A 19,113-nucleotide genomic window follows, 5' to 3' on the forward strand; every position below is an offset into this window, starting at 1 on the left:
TGGAATCCAAAATGCGTTTCCACTTTCCATTTTTACACTTCTGATGATTGATGTGGTGACTTTAGGATTGAGTACCAAAATGGGTGACGGCCAATGAATAATAGGCACTTCCAAAAAATATAAAGTCCCAAAAACAGTATAAATAAAGTTATAAAAGAGGGAGAAATGTGACACAGAGACACCACCTATCCAGGGACACAGATATACGGACGAAAATTAAAGATGCAGTCCTAATAAAATGTATATGACTCAAAACAGCATATCATACTGAGGGCACAAGACGGGCCATCAATAGAATCCCACAGTGGGTAATGGACAATATATGCCAATAATATATATGCTAAGAGAAAAGACAGCCTGGAGGAGGTGAGGGAGGTCTTTTTCTTTGACTTTAGGATTGAGTATTGCTTCTTGGCCCTGGAAACCCAACCCATGAAGGTCCTGATGAACAGTCAATGGCCAGTTCACCACGCGATTCACAACTTGGCCATAGCTCTTGTGTGCCTCCGACTTAATAGTGAAGCCTATATTTATTTATTGATCAAGGGATTGAGGAGGAACAACTTGGACACACTGAGGCAAGATGGGATATTTATGGGCTTCATTTTTCAGAATACCATGAAATACTGATTGATGGCACAGAATACAATAAAAGTTTTTGAAGAACGGGCTATATCTGACACAAACAGTGATGCCTGATCAACTCGTTCTCAAAATGTGTTGTAAGAGTCTGCATCTACTATAGTTGTGGTCCATCATGAAGTACCTTAAAAATCTGAAATTGCACCATTGACCCAATTTTACCTTACTTGTCACCACGGCCTACAGCCTCTACTGTTGTCCCGTCTTCGAGGAAAAGCAAGTCACTGTAAAATTCCCCCATAACGAATAGCGCAGTTTATTTCTGGTAGGTCGTATTGTTTCAGTGATTCGTGACCTTGTGTGTCCCCAATTGTTTCATCATTGTCTGGCTAATAAGTGCACATCTCTGATCCGGGTCTGCGCAGTAAACCGTGGTCAGCTACACGGCCCGTTTATAATGCGTTAATGAGCTCCTTGTTAATAGCGTCCATGCCAGGAGGCGTGTCCGTTTAAGGGGCTAAATCAAAGCGAGCTGAAATCACACCTACACAATCTTTACTCTCTCTGACACTTTCCCACATACGAGGATGCGGTTATTTTTAAGCTATTTTTAGTTTAACCCCTTAAATCCTTGCCCCCCACCACTTATTGTTATGGCTACTATATATTTAGATAAGAGAAGAGGTGCGGTCTTTTGACACCACCTCTTTCTTGACCCAAAAACTTTGATCTGTCATTTGTCTGCCTCTCTTAAAGAGTCACCCCACTTTCCCGAAGCCTTAATTGGTAAATCTGCCAGTTACAATGGCCTACATTATAGATGAATAGCAATCAGGATGATTGGGTGAACTCTCCACTTTCAAGAAAGTTGGGTGACCGTGCTGCAGTAACCATATTGGTTGCCACCCTTTCTGTACATGAATATGTAGAATCCCACACATCACAGATCAAGAGAAACGAGCAGGTTATGTCGTGTGCACAACTCTAATGAGAGGGCGATGCTTTCTCATCGTGTCGGTTTTATCCACCCTGATCATCGGGTGTAGTGTAAGTTAGGGTGCAGCCTGCTCCACTCCCCTGCTCTGAGCTGACACACGATTATACTTCCTGCTGCAAAGCACCTGTCTGCATGGAACAGGTGCGGACCACCAGCCCACATCAATGAGGAGACCAAATGGCTATTGTTTGCCCTGGAACTTGATGACAGACTCGGCGTTACACACCTCAGCTGTAGCCTTATTCTGTTGGGGGGTCTGATGGGGGTCTGCAGCTGCCGCCACTAGAATATAGAATTATAGTTATACTGTCCCTCTATTGCTTTATTCAGCTATTCAGCAGCTATATTTGCATCAATAGGGGACAGTATTATAGTAGTTATATTCTTGTACATAGGGGCAGTATTATAGTAGTTATATTCTTGTACATAGGGGCAGTATTATAGTAGTTATATTCTTGTACATAGGAGCAGTATTATAGTAGTTATATTCTTGTACATAGGGGCAGTATTATAGTAGTTATATTCTTGTACATAGGAGCAGTATTATAGTAGTTATATTCTTGTACATGGGGGCAGTATTATAGTAGATTATAAGTATAATTTGACTCCTACTGTCATAATTACTATAATACTTTCCCTTATGGTTATATATAGAAATGAGTGTGTAGCAAATTAGTTTTTCACTGTAGTTGCCATTTATGTGATTGCAGGTTTTTCTTTGGGTTGTTAATGTAGTACTGTTTTCCTTCTCTGCCTTTCAGTTCAGTAGTATTCTAGGGGCCATTTATATACTATGAGATGGATTTGCTGGGTAGCCGGCATGTATAGCCATTCTTTAATTGACCGTGCTGGTATATTTGTGGTGGCTCCTGAAAGCTTTGTGATATCATACTATGAAAACAAGTCGGCGGCTTCATAGGGCCTGATATACGAGTGATTAAAAGCCAGCAATGTGCATCTCAAATTTATTTTTCTACCAACTCTATTGCTCAGGATTGCAACTCGAGACCAAAATATTGTGGGGAAGATAAAAGGTCTGCAACATTAGTCTGTATCTTGATTTTAATTTTACCAGTAGACTTTCTCGTTCCATGCTAAGAGGAGGTGATGAGTCAGCTACCCCAGTTGCTAAAATTGACTTTTTTTCTCTGTACCTTATTTAAAAAGGAGAAGTAATACAATTAATTTCTCTGTACTGGAAACTAGTTGAATGCTCAAATTAGCCCAATATTCATCTTCCCTGTAGAGAACATTTGTGGTGACATTTTTTGGGTTTTCAATATGTGGAGGAATGTAAGTGAAAAACACTCTTGGCAAACATCATTTTATATCACTAATAATAGTTGTGACGGTAGAAGCCATCTAAAACTGATCATTTGATAAATAAAAGGACATGTTAACTAAGATCTTGAGTTTGGTCTTCCACTAATTTTTCACAATTTTATGAAATGACCATTTGGGAATTGAAAATCTCTGTGAGTCAGATATATTGTTTAGACAAATTTTGTAGTCTAAGTTCATGACTTCCACTAATGTTATTTTCAAATATGGTTTGAATCTGTGATCCTTCAGAACATGATGTTTGATTTTTGTTAATCCTTGAGATACATTAAGGCATCTGAAATCCAACTCGTCAAAAGTCGGCCCTAGAAATGTGTGGCCACGGTGTCACAATCGACCCATTGGCATTGTTTTGGATATATTTAGATCTATCTCCGCTGTTTATGATGGTTGGGTGGAGATTGAACGGGTTATAAGTATTTGTTAGTATTTCTCCGTTGTCTACAATGATTGGCTGGAAATTAAAGGGATTGTGAATCTCTACCTATGAAGATTGTCTGGAGATTGAGTTGTAGATATTTTGTGGTGGATATGCAATGATTACGATGACTGGATGAAGATGTAGTTTATTGTAGATATTTGTCAGTGGATTTCCATTGCCTACAAAGATTGGTCAGATAATAAATGGGTTGTAGTTTGTTGTTGGGTTTGCGTTGACTATGACGGTTGTTTGAAGACTGATTGGAATGTAGATATTTGTTGGTGGGTCTGCGTTCATTGTGATAGTTGTCTGGAGACTGAATGGATTGTAGATATTTGGGGGTGGGTCTCTGACTTCGTTGATGTGGCTGGATATTAGTTGGAATGTAGATATTTGGTACTGGGTCTGTATCGATTGATTGGACTGTAGATATTTGGTGGAGGGTCTGCATTGATTACCCTGGTTGTCTAGAGATTGGTTCAGTTGTAGATATTTGCTGTTGGGTCAGCTTTTATTATAATGGTTGCCTGGAGATTCAATAGAATGTAGATATTTGGTGACTTTCCTTTGTCTACTTTGGTTGGGTGGACATTTTGATAGATGACTTTTTCAATCTTGTCATTTAACTTTTCCTTCAGCCGTGTAGAGTTTGCCAGAATATACATTTTTTATGGAAGTGATTTGGAGGCACCATGGTGATTTTTCTTGCTCAAGAAGTCTACAATAGTCCAAGCCTTTTTTGGTTACGGCATACATTCTAGAAGTAGACTTCTGTTGGTCAGAGGCCATTATGAGTTATTGCAGATATGGCCTTCATAGATTGAGGTGAGTAGAACCTTTTAACCCCTGTTGATACCGCTACATGTGGAGTCCTACAACCTTCTCCTCTCCCTCCAAACTCTTGAACATGTACACATTGCTCGTATGTTCTTTATAAATAATTCTACGCTTTTCAATAATTCAATCAAAGCAGAAGAGCTTTGGATCTTTAATAGCAGTAACATAATGTCTCTCGTCTGCCAGGGACGGTCAGTTAAATGCCTCCGCACCCTATCTTAAGTGCTCGATTCTCAAGGAGATCTGTATCCAGCAATTCTCTACTTTTCTCTGTATCTCTTCTGACCTTTCACAAAAAGAAAAAAAAATCTATAATGAATCTTCTGCAGGTATTGATGACTTCTAGTGGATTGACATGAATGTTATTACCGGGTGTTTTATGAGGCTTTTGCGCTTCTGTAAAGTCTCTATCCAGTGCAATAAAATTTTCAAGCAGACACAGACGACAGGATAATCTTTATTGACTTATAATTTTACGAGCCTTCCTGGCTCTACCTTCACCTGATCAGCGGCTATAAAAAAAATGAAAGGCTACTTCCACTTTCGAGCCATTGGCTTCCATTAAAAATACATCGCCTGAAAATCAGGCTAGAAAAAAATCCTGAGAGCTTAAGCCGCCTTAGTCATTTTGCATGTTTTTTTTTTTTAATTTATTTATTTTCTACTTCTGGATTGTACTAGATGCTGGGTGACCACTGGTGATGAGGGCAAGTGTTCGTTAGGCCTGTTTCACACTTCAGTTTTTTCTGTCAGTTAAAATCTGCCAAAATAGCGGAAAACGGATCCGCAGGAGGACTGACAGAAACGGGGGTCAGCGGAACGGCGGATGTACGGATCCGCCGAAGGTAAAAATTTAAAGGAACCGCGCCTGGGGAAAAGGGGAGAGAGAGAGAATTTTGTCCAGAAGCCAGACAGAAACGTGGGTTAAATCGGCAAATAGCGGATCCGGACACGAAAAAAACGTTACATGCTCCGTCCGGGCCGCTGAGCGGACGCCAAAATCTTGGCGAATCCGTACAAAAACGGATCAAACGGACGACCATCCGTCAAGATCCGCCGATAATGCACGTCTATGAGGAAAAAAAACGGATACGCCAAGAAAAATGGCGGATCCGTTTTTTTTCAAAATCGGCAGATCTTCTTGACTGATGGTCACAAACGGAAGTGTGAAACAGGCCTTACTCGAGTTTGCCGAGGGTGCTTGGGTATGCCCCAGGTACTGTGGGTGCTTGGGTGAGATGTTAGCGTCCCCGCGGTCGCATGTTTCACAGCTGTTTGACACAAAACATGCAGGAATTGCCTAACAAACATGGGCAATCTCCATATCTCTTGTGGCTGTCTTAACAGCCGCGAAACATATGGCAGGGATTCGAACATCTCACCTGAGCACTCTTAGCAAATTTGAGTAACGAGCACTTGCGCTCGTCACCAGTGGCAACCACTGACGGCAGCCATGCTGACATAACAGTTTCGAATGTCTATAAATTGTCAGAGTAGAACTTGGAAGATTCCACTTCTTCAACATGTTTTCCTGCCACACTATTCTTTACGGGACTGCTCAAAAGAGACTTGCACTAGAAGGGGCAGGATTTTCTACAAATATGCCCCAAAATGGGCATTTCTGGGAGTTAGAAATTGAAGATGGGGCTTAAATGCTGATCAAATCGGAAAGACATTTTCTGGGCTTAAAGGAGTTGTCTTAAGTGAGAAATTAATTCACTATTCACTGAGAACCAGGCTGTGAATTGCCCCATGACTTTAATGGATAGGTGCTAGTGTCACCCCACTAGTTTAATTTTTGTGATTATCCATTGTATGTCTAAATTTACGGGGCACAAATTTTTTTTTTTTCTTTTCAGAAATTGTCGGAAGTTGTTAAGGGGTAAAATACTTGTAGGGCAGGAGGTCCATGCCATTGCTCCTTCAATGGCTAGCACTGCAGGCCTAGCCTGTCCCAGGAGCTGCTCATAAACAATGTACATAGTCGTTAACCTGTTAAATAATTGTCAGGGAGTGGGTGTTTGCTATTGTGAGGAGGCTTTGCAAGACTGGTTCGGTAATGTATGGGTTAACCCCCCTGGTACTTTGGAGCCACCCTGAAATGGAAGGTGGAAAACACAAATCGCTGCAGCTGTTGAAAGTTTTCAGCATAATTACCAGGGGCTCGTCCTCACCAAACCAGTTGCGTTACTTCACGGTCTGACTAAGCATTTTCTTTCCCCTTTGTGACAGCAAACTCTACTGTGACCGTGAATGTCGCCTTTAGGCGCTTCTCTTATATTTTTTAAATGTTTTTATTTGTATGACTTTTTGGAACCTCACTAACCGTGACCCTCTAGGAAAATAAGCCAGGATGTCCATTTATTGTTTAGCAAGTAAGATCTCACGCTATTTCGCGAGAGCCTTAAAAAAATAAAAACTGGGACTAATGAGCCATACTTGCCAATAGTCCTGATTTTGGAAGGTCAATCCCAAGGTCCGGACATGAAAAGGGGCTTAGTAAACATGGGCAAAAATGGCCATTTTGGTGGGGTGTACATGTTCTGAATTTTGCAATCTAAATATGTCACAATAGCTCTCAAAAACAAATTTTGAGTAAATGCCAAAGCTGTGACCCTTAGACGCTAGGGCCCATATAATAAGGAGTCTGTCTAATAGGAGTCTGTCTAATAGATTAGGAATTTTTGTGATTGCCCACGAAAACTTGGGAACTGGGGAAAACCCACGTGGACAACATATAACTTAAAGTTGATTTTACCTGAGCTGCATTGAAATCCAAGGTTCCAGGGGAAGCAGAGATGGGTAGAGTCCAGTTCCCACTAGATTTAAGAAGGTCCATAGCCCAGTTGGGTAAGTAGTACACATGATGTCTCTATACACCGCTGTTAGTTGCCAACCTTTTGGCAAATTTGGGTATCGCTCAGACTGAAAAGAGGCAGGCTTTAAATTAATCCCACCAAAAACTTTGATGTCCTTTGCTATTTGGGATGTCCACAGAAGCACTGATATGTATTACCTTTGGATAGGGAAGCTTTGAAGGTTGGCTATTAGCATGCTAATGAATGCGGTTAAAAGGCTCAGGTGCAGGGCTCGTGCACACACAACCATATAAATCGGACGTGTACTATCCATGGTTTTGGCTGTAATGCCCACCATGATGACCTGCATGGCCAGCAGTTGTGGAGCTATATGGTGCATCAGTATTTAGAATTTTTTTTCCTGTTTTTGAGCATCAGACTAAATACGTCAAAGAGGACCTGTCACCTTATCAGAACTGGTCAGATTTTGCTCTTATTTCTGATTCTCCCCTAATATTCTGTTTTAGGTTTTTTATAATTTAGTGCTAATTTCAATGGTCTTGCAAGTAGGCATTGCTCAGAGGGTAATACTGCAGCGCAGACTAAAGACATGCCCATGAGGATCCCATGAGCTTCCTCTCTTGGTATAGACCAGGAAAAATGGCCCTAAATTAAAAGACCCATATATCTGCATCCCTTTGGCAGATAAACAAAAAAAGAAAAAAAAGTAGATTTGTGACCAGTGGGATTAAAACAAGGGTAAAAACTGTTTACTTTTGTCCCAACGACATGTCCTCATTAACATTAATTGTGAACAGTGCTGTATTCAGAGGATTGCTAGCTGCAGAGGTTCTTCATGCTGGATCTTGCGGTACTACGGCAGCTGCAGCACCTCATCTGACTCGAGCCTTGCTAGGTTGGGGTGTTTAACAAGCAGAGCAGTGTATGTGGAGAGACATCTGTTTTCCTGTCACACGTATGCCTCTCGCACTCTCTCCGCCGCCTTCTCAGCAACAAAACATGTTTGTTCTTTAGCACTTACACAGAATGGGATCATTATCTGGGCCCGGCTATGACGGCTCCTTCTACTGTGAAAGCACCTGTGTGTGGGTTTTTTTTTCTTTCCTTGATGACTTAAAGGGCCAATGTAGTTTCACATGCTGCCATCAAATGGCCTACTCTCTTCTATGTGAGCCGGAAGGATCAGATAACTGGAGTCCTATGAAACTGGCGAAAATAATATTACTAGCTTAACTCGGTCTGAATCTCTGTGGGGAGGGGCCTAATGCCCCTCCCCTTAATGTAACTGTCTGTAGCAAGAATTTTTAAGTACTGCCCCTTTAAGATGATACTTTTTTTTTTTTTCTTTTTTGTCTCCCTGCTTTGCGTCATGTTATTCTACAAATGCGATCTTAATTTATTTCATAGTGTTACAAAATTGATCAATTCTTGCTCATTTATCACATGTAGCCCCCCTTAAAGAAGTAGATGGTTCTTTCTTGTTCTAGGACAGGGCTCTGAATGCTTTTAAAAAGTAAAGAGAAAAAAAGCGTGTACATGCCTATTAAAGCATCGCTGCGTCGTGTGTGTAGTGCAGCTTGGTTCTTCCATACCTCAGATCTTCATTTTCCGTTAGCAGCGGGCGTTTGACCACTGGCCGCCTCTGTACATCATATTCTGGTTGTGCGGACATTTGTGCCTGCAGATCGCTGGCCTCAGCCGTGACACTTAGATCTGTACATGCTGTTCGCATCTTGAGGATTTTTGATGGTTGCGACCAATCATTGCATGCAGTGGTGACAATTTGGTCACTGCTCCAGTGATCACATGAGCATGAGATTGCAGCTTCTCCATAGTGAAAGGGAATCGGTAGGTGGCTGCAGCCAGTCAGTGCATTCAGTGATGAGGGGTTGGTCACTGCTGCTGTAATCACACGCCCATGAGAAAGCTCGGGGAATGGCACTGTAGGACAGTAGCTGGGAATTGGTAGGTAGCTGCAGCCAATCAGTGCATTCAGTGATGAGGGGTTGGTCACTGCTGCTGTAATCACATGCCCATGAGAAAGCTCGGGGATTGGCGCTGTGGGACAGTAGCAGGGAATCGGTAGGTGGCTGCAGCCAGTCAGTGCATTCAGTGATGAGGGGTTGGTCACTGCTGCTGTAATCACACGCCCATGAGAAAGCTCGGGGAATGGCACTGTAGGACAGTAGCTGGGAATCGGTAGGTAGCTGCAGTCAATTAGTGCATTCAGTGATGAGGGGTTGGTCACTGCTGCTGTAATCACATGCCCATGAGAAAGCTCGGGGATTGGCGCTGTGGGACAGTAGCAGGGAATCGGTAGGTGGCTGCAGCCAATCAGTGCATTCAGTGATGAGGGGTTGGTCACTGCTGCTGTAATCACACGCCTATGAGAAAGCTCGGGAATGGCGCTGTGGGACAGTAGCAGGGAATCGGTAGGTGGCTGCAGCCAGTCAGTGCATTCAGTGATGAGGGGTTGATCACTGCTGCTGTAATCGCATGCCCATGAGAAAGCTCGGGGAATGGCGCTGTGGGACAGTAGCAGGGAATCGGTAGGTGGCTGCAGCGAATCAGTGCATTCAGTGATGAGGGGTTGGTCACTGCTGCTGTAATCACACGCCTATGAGAAAGCTTGGGAATGGCGCTGTGGGACAGTAGCAGGGAATCGGTAGGTGGCTGCAGCCAGTCAGTGCATTCAGTGATGAGGGGTTGATCACTGCTGCTGTAATCGCATGCCCTTGAGAAAGCTCGGGGAATGGCGCGTGGGACAGTAGCAGGGAATCGGTAGGTGGCTGCAGCGAATCAGTGCCTGCAGTGGTGATGAGTTGGTCACTGCTACAACGAGCACATAACCATGAGAAAGTTTGGCGCTGTGTAGGTGTGGCAGAGAATCAGTGGGTAAGAGAACTTTTTTACAGGTTTGCAGCAGGCTGGACTCTCTGGTAGAAATGTAAAAAGAGGTGGACACTTTTAATTGAGGCATGAGACACACTAACCTCAGTCTTGAGATCTAATTTTTTTTTTTTTTTAAATGTTGCAATGAAGTGAAACCTTCCATCCAGGATGCAATTACATTCGGGAACACGGTGATTTCTCATCAGACTTGTTCTGAATTCTCTTCCAAAATGTATCGCGCCATCGTGTCATACAGCGTACAAGGCGTTGGTGTGTCATGAAGAATCCAGACATGTGGATCATGCGGAAAATGCTCTCCTTCTTTACCCATAGCCATCCTAAACTGGGTGACAACCAACATAGCTGGCTTTACAATTTCCACTAGAGTTGTCACCTAGTTTATCAACCATCGCAGGCTCGTTTTTAACATTTATTTTTCCAATGCCATTTAACACCTTTTTTTCTGGACTATATGCAGTTGTGCCTGGGAGCGGTCATCCACATTGGCGTTTTATTTAGGCACCGTGAATGAGCGACATATAAAAGGGAGAGAAGATTCAACGTTGGGGGAGGACGAGCGGATGTTGGTTTTCTCGCAGGTTTGTGTGTTGTGGTTTTGTTGCACACCAGTCTCTGGATGGCGTGGGCCGGCAGTCACAAGCTTCGTGTCTGTGGAAGCGTTTCTACGGCTTTGTGGTTTTACTGATAGTAGCAACATTAACATATATACAGTGGCATGTAAACGTTTGGGCACTCCTGGTCAAAATTACTGTTATTGTGAACAAGTTGATGATGAAATTATCTCTAAAAGGCCTAAATTTAAAGATGACACATTTCCTTTGTATTTTAGGCAAAAAATACAATTATGTATATATATTTTCATCTTTTACATTTTAAAATTAGAATAAAGAAAAGTTTAAGCACCCTCCATGGTTAGTACCTAGTAGTGCCCCCTTTTCAAAGTATCACAGCTTGTAAACACGTTTTGTAGTCAGACAGGAGTCTTTAATTTCTTGTTTGGGGGATTTTCATCCATTCTTCCTTGGAGAATTCCTCTAGTTCTGTGAGATTCCTGGGTCGTCTTGCATCCTCTGCTATTTTGAGGTCTAGCCACAGATTTTCAACAATGTTCAGATCAGGGGACTGTGAGGGCCATTATAAACCCTGCTGCTTGCGCCTTATATGGTTGTCAATTGTGGATTTTGACATGTGTTGAGGATCACTATCCATTTGTAGAAGCCATCCTCTTTTCAACTTTAGCTTTTATTTTTACAGACAGTGTAATGTTTGCATCAAAAACTCATTGAAATTTCATTGAATCCATTCTTCCCTCTACCTGTGAAATGTTCCTTGTGCCATTGGCTGCAGTACAGCCCCAAAGCATGATTGATCCCCATGCATAATGCTTGGTGAGATGTTCTTTTTTTGAAATTTTGTGCTCTTTTTTTTCCTCCACACATACCTTTGATCAATGTGGCCAAAGAGTTCTATTCTGTTCTTCATCTGTCCACAGGGCTTGTTTCCAAAATGCATTAGGCTTGTTGAGATTTTCTTTTGCATACTTATGACACTGAATTTTGTGGTGAGGATGCAGGATAGGTTTTCTTCTGATGACTCTTCCATGAAGGCCATATTTGTACAGGAGTCTATGGACAGTAGAACAAGGTACCACAGCTCCAGAATCAGAATCAGAGTCTTCCAGACCTTACCTTTACCTTCACTGTTCCTGTTAACTGTCATTTCTTAATTACATTTCAAACTGAGGAAAAGGAAACTTTAAAATGCTGTGATATCTTCTTATAGCCTTCTCCTGCTTTGTGCTTTGTGGGTCTCCACCATTTTCAGAGTGCTAGGCAGCTGCTTAGAAAAACCCATGGCTTCAGTTTTTTGGCACAGGGTTAGAGGAGGCTGGATTTTTATAAAGCTGGGAAATTTGCATCACCTGGCCTTTCTTAACGATGATAGTGAACAAGCCATAACCCTAACTAAGGTCTGAAGCCTTGGTCAAAGTTATCTGAGCACACAAATCTCCATGGGTGCATAAACTTTTGCATCTGACCTTTTTTCTTTTTGTAATTTTTAAAATGTATAAAATGACGTGTGTATATATGTATTTGTGTGTGTTTGTATGTGTGTGTGTGTGTGTGTGTGTGTATATATATGTATGTATAGCTTAAAATACAAAGGAAATGTCATCTTTAACTTTAGGCCTTTTAGAGATCCTTTCATCTTCAACTTGCTTATCTGGTCACAGTAACAGTAATTTGACCATATATTTTAGTGGGTATAAATGCCGCTGTTATGCTTTTCTGTGTTTTCCTTCGACTCTCTCTGTTCCTGAACTATGGCCCCCTCTTCCCCTACAAATAAAACTGCTCTATTTGTACAACTGGGTGTGGCCATCAACTCTTTTGTAAATGTCTTCTTGTGTGCCACTCCTAGTTGGCTTAAACAAATTTATACACATGGAAGAGGAAGCCATATCTCGGGAACGGCGAGGCACAGGAACTAAATAAATACATTGCCGAATTCAGAAGAATGTCAGCATTTACATCAGATAAAAAAGTACATATTTATGGCAAGTGATGAGTCCTCTCTAAAGGGGTCCTCCCTCCAATAATACATTTATCCTGTGGATAAATAATGTTATCTGTGGGTTACCAAGTGCTGATATTTCACTGCCTCACTACTTTTCCATGGGGACCACGTTCTCATGGTCAGTCCCAAAATATAACTTTGCGATTATTTGATCTCACAACATTTATAGTTTTTGTATGTAGAAATTAATTTTTTGTGCTGCTTACAAAGGGCGCCGCTTCCTCGACACATGGAGAACAGGTGCTGTAAAAGGCTTCACAGCTGAGAAGTGTGCGTCTCTTACATCATCCCCCTCCTCCGTCCAGTAGGTAGCCGGCCGTCTTCTTCCTTTTTAGGATCAGGAGGGAGAGTGGTCTGACTCGGGCCCCCTGTTTTCCTGATAAGAGCAGCTCCTTAAAGCTGGATCGTGGGAATCCAGTCCTCTGCTCTCTGCTTTCACAGGCTCCACGGTGTTGTCACGTCTCTGGGAAGGTTATTCCCGGGGCCATGGGGCATCTCAATGGCATTTTTCTCACGTTAATCCATTCTGGTGAAACCCTGGTCCTCCCACTGTGGAAAGATGGGTATGAGCTATCAAGAAGCAAGCGTGAGTCAAAACGGGCAAGAGATGTGTATTGAATGGACGGTTTTATAAGTCCTACTTCAGGGTGTGATATGGGGCACCCTGTTATTGTGAAGTTTAGGCAGTCTTTAGCACCCAAGAAACTGGTTTGACATTATTGACTCTTTTTAACTCCATGAACTAAGTAAAAATTTATATATCGTGGTGTCTTATGCCTCCCTGACATCATGAATTTGTGTTGCGGATCTGTAAGCTTTAGTTGAACGTCTTTTTCCTTCTTGTTTTATGTAATCCTGTTGTTGAAAGGGTTAAATTCATGCTTCCCTCTTTCCACTCCTGGATCTGGACATGGCCAATTTGTTCTCAAATAGCAATATCTGCTGTGAATCTTGGATTGTTTCAGTTCCTTTGGGACTGGTTCGAAAATATGTTGCCGCGTCCTGAGCTTGACCTCAAAAAGTCCAAAAATGAAACAATGAGTTGCAGTAAGTCATTTCATACATACTCAGTCTGGTAAAGAATGAGCGTAACAGTGGTCAAGTTGTACACACCAACAATATTTTACAGCGTCAGATTTTTGTAGAGGTTGTAATGGCCGAAATAAATTGTCTCCATCCACAATCGGATTGCTCCTACCTAAAATGCCAAAAATGTAAAGGCCAAAGAGGGAAAAATATGTTTGTCGAGGCCTGAATCACCTTTTTATTTATCCCTTACTGTCATATTTACTAATTTTTTGTGACGGTGAATGGAGGATGAGGATCTCTATATTATTTTTGTTAGCCCTTTTTGTACCACAGGTTGCCTATCGTAATGAGAATGCTTTGCTCCTTTTGTCACGACCCAGAAGATATGCTTCATATCTCTCGTCACTGCATTCATTTCACTTAAATGTTTTGTGCCTTTTGTCACTGCCCATGAGGAATGCTTTGTGTTTTTGTCACAACCCATGAGGAATGCTTTGTGGCTTTGTCACTGTCCATGAGGAATGCGTTGCACCTCTTGTCACTGCCCAAGAGGGATACGTTGCGCCTCTTGTCACTGCCCACAGCTAATTCTTTGTGACCTTTGTTCACTACCCTTGAGAAATGCTTTGCACCTCTTTTCACCATCCATGAGGAATACTTTGCGCTACTTCTCACCACCCACATGGGGTGCTTCGGCACTCTTTACCACCCACGAGGAATTCTTTGCATCACTTGTCCCCACTCATGAGGAATGCTTTGCGCCTCCTTGTCACCGCCCCTAAGGAATGCTTTGTCACTTCCTACAAACAATGAACAAGGGGTCAACATTTACCAACATATAAATCTTACGTAACAGGACAGTTTTAGCCTGACCTCTAACGGCTCAAAAAAGAATCTTTTTAGCATAAGTTCAGCTCATTTTATGGTCCAGTTTGTGGAACTAGAAATATTGGGACAGTTGGGTGAGGGCAACCTCGGGTAATGCACTTTTGTCTCTCTTGACAAAACCCTGACAGGCCAGACAACCTAAATTTGTCAGTTTTCACAGCATAATCTTGGGCTGAAGAAACCTCAGTCAAACTTTGCATTGTACTTGTTTTTACTGGTATGAAACAGTTTCACACATAAAAGATAATGGTTTTCTGGCTATGGGGCAACTGGGTTTACCTCTGTTCACTTTGATCTTAAAAATGTTGTTTTGTCACATATCTCTGGGTTTCTGCCTTTTGTCTTAGAGGCTTTCCAGGAAAAAAAAAATTATCGTTGTATCTGATTCTGGGAAAGCTGTGTAACAGCCTGTGTGACAATTAATGCTCCCAAAGGGCTTTTAACCCAGAAACCCGAAGTGCAGTAGTCAAATACATATATGGAAATTGGTTAGTTACTCTACATAACTGGTCATATTTTCAGTATAGAAGTCTGACCAAGATGGTTAGGACTGTACTGGTTGTCACTATGCCTTTCTCTTCATTCAGGGCTACAGAAACTCCACTTATGCATTTTTAGTCCTTTGGGCCCTTAGATTTAGCTCTTTAGGCCCTTAGATTGGGTGAATATGATTAGTTTGTATCTTCTCCATATAATCTGTATTTTGTATTACATCTCCTTAGTGAGCATGGTCGGACGGCATCGACATTAATAATGGATCGACTAATAATATGGCTGCAGACTATGCTGCCTGAGTGCTATATCTAAGGAGTAAATAATTCACAGTTTGGGTTCTGCTATGATCCATTTCCTCCTCCCCAATGACTGACGACGGGTAATAACCTCAGAAAATACCCTTGACCTCTATATAGCATATATTGATCATGGTGCACCTGGGCCCCTCGCAATCTCCCACGCATGTATTTGGTAGTACCGTGTGCAGCTATCCATGTCCGATGTCACGGGAGTGGAGAAGCTTTGAACATATGTTCCTAATATCACTAAAGCTGTATTTCCACACACATAGATAAAAAAAAAATGCAGAAGCCGGCTAAGCAAGGAGACAGATGAATGTGCCCCCGGGGAATCTGCCGCTCCGCACTGCACATCATGTCATGTGCCGCCAAAATGAGATGAGAATGCAGCTCAGCAACTTGTAAGTGCATACTGCTGAGAGAGTAGATAATGGGGGGTACAAATGAACACATGGCACAGCAGATATTCTGGTTTATGAATATTTTTTTTTTTTCAAAAAAGTTTCTACACATAGGTTTTCATTTGCTGTAGAGAAATCTCTTTAATGTAATTGGAAACTGTCAGCAAGCTGCCTGTGACTGATCAGCTATTGCTCATTGGAGCACAGCAGCTCAGACTATTTCAGGAGAGGAGAGTGCTGATCTTCTAGGATGTAAGGAGGCAGCGTTACGCTAGCCCAGTGAGTAGAAGGAGGTGTCCTATGCTATCACTAGCTCCATCCACGTATCATAGAGAATAATCCCAGTTCTAGAAGTGCAGATATTTATAAAGCTCCATTGGCCGGAGACCGTACCATATTTCTTTCCCGTCATAGAGGGAGGACTGTCTCGAATTTCTCGAGTGGCTACAACTGGCAGGCCTATGAGCGAGGAGAGGGAAGCACGTCTCCCTTCTGTCGTCCGCTTGCCAGTTCACGGATCAATGTAGACAGGTGTTTGGGGTCTCTGGGTGGCAGTGGGCTGCAATTTTAACTGTTATCACCTTGGCACACACATGGGCAGTCCTGGACCACTCAACTAGTTTAGCCCTGTGTTTACGGTAGCGGTTGACACCGACTTTAATTTACGGTGTATTTTTAGCTATGTTTGCAAGATATAAAAGTGAATAAAAATGTAAAAATATCAAAACAAATAAGACTTATTCCCGGAGATGTCGGCAATGGCGTCTAATGTTCACACAGTCCTATCTTTCAGAAGATTCCTCATTAGGATGGACTGTATGGTCACCCCTGAAAACGGAATGTCTCTTGTGCTGGTGATTCATAGTGTTCTACAGGCTGTGACTAATCTCACATCCTTTGGAGACACAGCACTGTTTTCTCAAGACCTAGCCACGAGGTATGAAGCAAGTGGGCCGGAGACCATCGGCCACTGCTCAGAAAAATATCAAATGACTGATAATGGTTCATCGAAAAGAAGTGGGCTTTCGGAATAAAGTGGCAGTGTTTTTGTTAGCCTCTGCTGGGAAAGTTGAACTAGTGGTTCTATCGCTAACTTGCCAAGTCCACAGAGCAGTGTATCTTCTCCCCCCAACTCCTTACAAACGTCACTTTTTTTTTTTTTTGGCTATAAGGAAATCTGTTATGTGTTTCTGGTTAGTGTTGATGATGGACCTTACAGAGGAGCGGTGTCCACTATCTGGGCAAAAGTAGTGGGACACCTCCGCATTACACCTAAAAAGGCTTTTCTGACCTCCCATTCTACATCCATAGGCATTAATATGGAGTCAGTCCCTACTTTGCATCCATAACAGACTTCACTCTTCTGGGAAGACTTTCTGCAAGATGTTGGATGAGTCTGTGGTAATTTTTGACCATTTGCGAGGTCAGACATTGGTGTTAGAGGAAAGGGCTGTACTCACAATCTCCAGTCTAGGTGTTGTATGGGTTTGAGGTTCGGCCTCTGTGCTGCAAGGTATGTTATTCCACACCAAACTCCCCTAACCATGGATTTATTGACCTTGTACATCGGGCACAGTGATGGGGGACAGAATAGGGCCTTATCCAAACTCTTCTCACCAAGTTGTTCAAAATGTTTTAAATTTTCCATCCCTGGGGCTATGAGGTCGAGGCTTATTCCTTAAGCCTGTTTCACACTTCAGTTTTTCAAAGTCAGTCAAGATCCGCCGATTTGCCAAAAAAACAGATCCGCTATTTTTATTGGCAGATCCATTTTTTTCCCCATTGACTTTCATTATCGGCGGATTTTGACTGATGATCGTCCATTGCGTCCATATTTGTGCGGATCCGCCAAAATTTTGGCATCCGCTGAGATCACCGAACGGACCATGCAACGTTTTTTTGCTGTCCGGATCCGTATTTTCCCCTTTTAACCCTGAATCAAGTTTCGCTGCTGGATGAAAATTCTCTCTCTCCTCCCGCGACTTCAACCATTATCGCGCGATTCCTTCACTGCTGTGCTCCCGCGACTTCAGCCATTATCGCGCGATACCTTCACTACTGTACTCCCGCGACTTCAGACATTATCGCGCGATACCTTCACTGCTGTACTCCCGCGACTTCAGCCATTATCGCGCGATACCTTCACTGCTGTACTCCCGCGACTTCATCGCGCGATGCCTTCATATCGCAGTCATGGACCCCCTCTCCAACATGTAGGTACTCTGCTATATCGCGCCGATACGCTCTCTGCGAGGGTTCCTTTAAATTTTAACCATCGGCGGATCCGTACATCCGCCATTCCGGTGACACCCGTTCCTGTCAGTCCGCCCGCGGATCTGTTTTCCGCTATTTTGGCGTATTTAGACTGACAAGAAAAACTGATGTGTGAAACAGGCCTTAAAAACAAGCAGGGCACAATGTAGTCAGGCAGGTAACATTCTCCTGGCATCACCAAACCCATATTCGTCCATCAGAGAAGCGTAATCGCCGTCACTCCACTGAACAAATTTCCTGCAGAGTCCATTGGTTGCAGCTCTACACCACTCCATCTGATGCTTGGCATTGTGCTTGGTGATTTATGTCGGCATTCAGCTGATCGACCATCAAACTAGAACGATCCATTCATTCAAAAGTTAATAAAGTCAGAAGTCATGTCTAAGGGGCTGGAGTTTATACATCTTTGACAATGGAATTAAAGCCTGAAATAATTAAGTGTATTCCTAAACCTTTGTCCATACGTTGCATTTTGTCTCCCATGGCTGGCACTTTGGAATTGACTTACTGGATGTAGGGAGGTCTGATGTTGCATTATGCTCATTTAAAACCATGGATGTGTAATACTTATAGTAGGGAAAATAAGTACCGTATTTGATACACTGCCTATTTTGCATGTTTTCCAACCTACAAAGAATGGAGAGGTCTAGAATTTTTATCGTAGCTACACGACAACTGTGAGAGACATAATCTCAAAACAAAAGCCACATTGTATGAGTTTTACATACTGTATATACTCACGTATAAGCCAACCTGAGTATAAACCGAGTCACCTAATTTTGCCACGGTAAACTGGGTAAGCTTATTGACTCGCGTATAAGCCGGGTATGCATTGTCCCCTCATCCCTTGTATGTGTGGCTCCCCCACTGCTGTCCTGGTAGGCGTGGCTCCCCCTGTAGCTGTCCTAGTATGCGTGGCTCCCCCCTCCCTTCCTGGTATGCATGCTTCCTATTACAAAAACCCCCAAAATATCCTACTCACCCTCCAGCATACCCTCGCAGCACCTCATTCCGGCTTCCACCAGCTCTTCCTGTGCTGAGCGATCACCTGGCACCTCTCATTAAGGTAGTGAATATACCCTCCACACCTATGGGAGTGGAGACGCGTGCATATTCAATACCTTAATGAGCGATGCCACGTGAACGCTCAGCACAGGAAGAGCTGTCAGAAGCCGGCACCAATGAGATGCTGCGAGGGCGCTAGGACTAACGAGATGCAGGGCACATTGATGATGATGTC

At 42.8% G+C, this 19,113-nt stretch overlaps 1 protein-coding gene across 7 annotated transcripts in view; it reads left to right on the plus strand.

Annotated features, from left to right (window-relative positions):
- Positions 1–19,113, plus strand: part of MEF2D (myocyte enhancer factor 2D) — a 176,922-nt gene that overhangs the window by 23,772 nt on the left and 134,037 nt on the right. The window lies entirely within an intron of this gene.

Source organism: Dendrobates tinctorius, unplaced genomic scaffold (genome assembly GCF_039654945.1).
Source record: "Dendrobates tinctorius isolate UK_male_01 unplaced genomic scaffold, ASM3965494v1 ptg000019l, whole genome shotgun sequence".
Taxonomy (NCBI): domain Eukaryota; kingdom Metazoa; phylum Chordata; class Amphibia; order Anura; family Dendrobatidae; genus Dendrobates; species Dendrobates tinctorius.